At 32.8% G+C, this 3660-nt stretch overlaps 1 long non-coding RNA gene across 1 annotated transcript; it reads right to left on the bottom strand.

The window, feature by feature from the left end:
* Positions 1–322: 322 nt before the first annotated feature.
* On the bottom strand, positions 323–2782 carry LOC101264249 (uncharacterized). The gene is made up of 2 exons (XR_742976.3): positions 2203–2782; positions 323–586 (listed from the first exon to the last, which is right to left on the bottom strand). It is a non-coding gene; the product is annotated as an uncharacterized lncRNA (long non-coding RNA).
* Between the last annotated feature and the right edge of the window lie 878 nt (positions 2783–3660).

Raw genomic sequence — 3660 nt, 5'->3', positions numbered from 1 at the left:
GATGCCTGAATTGACTCTCGATGCATGATCTTCTGCGGGGCATGAATATCTTCCCGCAATGCATAAATTCTGCAAGGTATGCAATCTTCTTGCAATGCCTACATTTCTATGAGGTATGAAATCTTTTTGCGATGCATAAATTTTCTGCGAGGTATGAAATCTTTTCGCGGTTAATGAATATTAACTCGCGATGCATGAGTTAACTAATGATGCATGAATTAACTCGCGATGCATGAATATTAACTAGTGATTCATGAATTGACTCTCGATAAATGAATTAACTAGTGATGCATAAATTAACTCGCGATGCATGATCTTTGCATTTTCTATCAAGCTTTTCGCAGCACTTTCTCAAAATTTTGTCCCAGTTAGAATTTTGGCAAATCTCAAAATGATCTTCAATATTAACTTGTTGGCTATCTCTATTGTGAATTTTTGAAATATTTTCAAAAATTTTGTCCTAGTTTTTATTGTAAGGAGAAGTAATAATCACACTAGGTATATGATCGAGCCGTCGTGGTGCTTACATATCCTGTCGAAGTAGAAATCAGGTCAAATGTAGTTCCAATCTTGTGGATGATGAGTGCTGCAAATAATTTGAAAGATTATAAGAAAAAAATGCACAATATGAATATGATGAAATATGCAAATGGTATTCCTCGCTTTAAGTTACAAGAATTTTAAAACGAGTAAAAGGATATTAGGAAACGGAGTTCAAAGGGATTAAGTGGAGTCGCCACCTAATTTTTAGGAAAACTAGGAAACCAATTATTAATCTATGAAACTAATTCTATTCTAGGTAAGAAGTTCAAGTTATTTCGAAGGGAAGGGGTAAGGCACCCTTTGAAATCCACAATTGTGGTTCCCGACTGAATTCATTTTTTTCAAATTGAGGAGGAAAATAAAATAATGTACGAATATAATAAACACACAATATATACAATAAAATAAAATAAAATAATAATTATCGGTCTAAGGTTTGCCTAACGTCAATATTTACAAAATAATGAAATAAAAGTATGATTCGAACTTAATTCGAATAATTTCAAGGAGAGACACCTCGGGATACTTGTAAAGACACTTACTAAAAGAGTTAGTAAATTTAAATATAAATAAAAATGAATAACTCAAATAATAACTAAAAAAATAAAAATCCGTCTTATTAACATGGGAGGCCATGGAAATCGACGGTAATTTCTTCATCGGCCAATTCCAACGACTAAAATTATATATAAACTTAAATTAGATTTCCGTCTTTTAAAATGGAAATGCCTCCAAAACCGACGGAGAGTTTTCTCAATAGCCATTCTAACAATTTTAACAAACAATTTATATGAACTTAAACTAAAAAATTTCGTCTTTTAAAATGGAAAAGGCCTCTAAATCCGACATATAGATTTTTCATTGGCCAGTTTAACAAATAAACATATATGAACTTAAATTAGATTTCCATCTTTTAATATTGAGTAGGCCTCCAAAACCGACGAAGAGTTTTTTCATTGGCCATTTTAACAATACTTTTCAAGAAAAAAACCACATGGAACCAACAAGAGATAATATATATGTTAAATATATGTAACAAGTTGAAAACAACAGTAGCCATTCGAGAGTAATAAAACATCAACATAGTAACTAAATAATGATAACAAATGTTAGCATAGATTGTTGGAAACTTTTTATTGTTCTCTTTTTCTAAAAATAAATTAAAATTAAAAATTATCATGATATTAGTTCAAATAAATAAAAAATATAACAAAAAATATGACAAACACGATAACACTAAGTAAATGAACCAAAATGCATATATAATATAATGAAATAAATAAATGGATTTCAAGTTTACAATGCCAATTCAATTATTAATACCAAATGAGATTCACATAAAATGAAAACTTCTTCAATAAATATATAAAAAAAAATGCCAAGAAGTCACCAAAATGAAATAATGTAAGTGAAGAACTAATAATTATTACTCCACACTATAAGATAAATAAATTATATGATGTCAATTACTAAATCAGCTAAAAGGAGCATAAAACAATCAAGTTAACCTTATAAACAGAACTAAAAAAAAGTAAAATAGATAAAAAAGAACCATCCAAAAATGTTGAAATAAAAACGAAACTAACAGTACATAAAATCATTTGGCAACCAAAATATTGAATCAAATATGTATAAAGGCAAAGAATGAAAGAGGCTCACCGGAGTTCCGCAATTGTTGCCCGGCTAACTGCCTTGCTAGAGTTCGTTGCTAATAGATTTTTCTAGAATGCCGTTGGTATCATTCATACTCGATCGAGAGAGAAGGCGAGGGAGAGGGCGACACTGCTTGGTCACTCACCCAAGTTGTTGCCGCTATGTCGTCGAACTCTTGTCGCCAGCTGGAGCTGCTGCTAGTGATGGAGGCTCGCTGTCCGGCTGCTATTGCTCTCCTCGCAGCTGCGGTCCACTAGAAAAGGGAGTAGAGGCGGCGTTCTTGCGCTGCTACTCCTCCACTGGAGAAGAAGAGGGGGCGGTTGTAGAGAGGAGAGAGGAGAGGATGAAGGGAGAGAATTGAGAAAGGGAGGGGGAAGGGAGAATAGAAGAGACGGCTGGAGAGGAAAAATGCAGTGAGAGAAGGGAGAAAGGGAAGGGGAAGGGAGAAGAGAAGAGGCGGCTGGATAGGAAAAAAGGGAGAGGGAAGGGAGAAGAGAAGAGGGAGGAAGAGAGGAGGGCCTCCGATTTTGAGAGGGAGAAGAAGAGTGGATAGAGTTTAGGGTGTTCTCTCCCTTTTTTTTTCATCATCTAGCCACAAAATATTATCCACATCAAAAAATTATGGGCCTAAGTTATGGGCTTAGTATTATGGCCCAAAATTATTGCAATAGAATTCCCATTTTTTTTTGTATTTGACTAAATTTTAGATTATGCTAAATTTACATAAATATTAACAAATTTAACAAATAAAATGGAATTTTAAAATAAATAATGAATGCAAATAATGACATGTGAAATGCAATTTTTTTAAAAAAATAACTAACAAAAATCCTAAATTTTAATAAATGAAGATAGTTATTGATAAACTTCCTTAAACTATATTAAAAAAACTATTTTAAGCTAAATAAATAAAACTTCAAAATAACGAATTTTTAAAATGTTAGGCCAAAATTGGGTGTCAACAATTACTTCTTGTGGTGTCCCCGGAAGTGACCAAAACTTGAGGAGAGAAGTATCTAGACTGACTTTAAAACGAGCGGGCAACTCAAGTTAAGGAGTAGCAACACACTGGTTGCAGTGCTTTCCATCTTTGTGCATGGGTGCTCCCTATCCTAAATATGTGTGATTAAAAGTCCTTCTCTATGGACCGAAGATCCACTGGCTATCTTGACAGAAGTGGGGTGCACCGTCATAATTCCCATATTATTATTATTGAAGACTCAAAGAGATGCGCGGGAGAAGACAATTTACATGTAGTTCAAACAATATAAAATAGTAAATAAGTAAATAATTAACATATTAATCCTACAAATACAATATCAAAAATTTAAATAAATAAGTATAAGTCATATATAAGTCCAAATTAATAAGATCGGATTTTGGTTATCCTTGCGGAGTAGCCATCTGTCACGTCTTTTTTTCCTAAATTTTTTTAGTACTGATTTGAAAGAAAAGAGTTTTTTC

This window comes from Solanum lycopersicum, chromosome 9 (genome assembly GCF_036512215.1).
Source record: "Solanum lycopersicum chromosome 9, SLM_r2.1".
NCBI lineage: Eukaryota > Viridiplantae > Streptophyta > Magnoliopsida > Solanales > Solanaceae > Solanum > Solanum lycopersicum.
The sequence above is the reverse complement of the archived record's forward strand: the minus strand, read 5'-3'. Positions and strand labels throughout refer to the sequence as shown.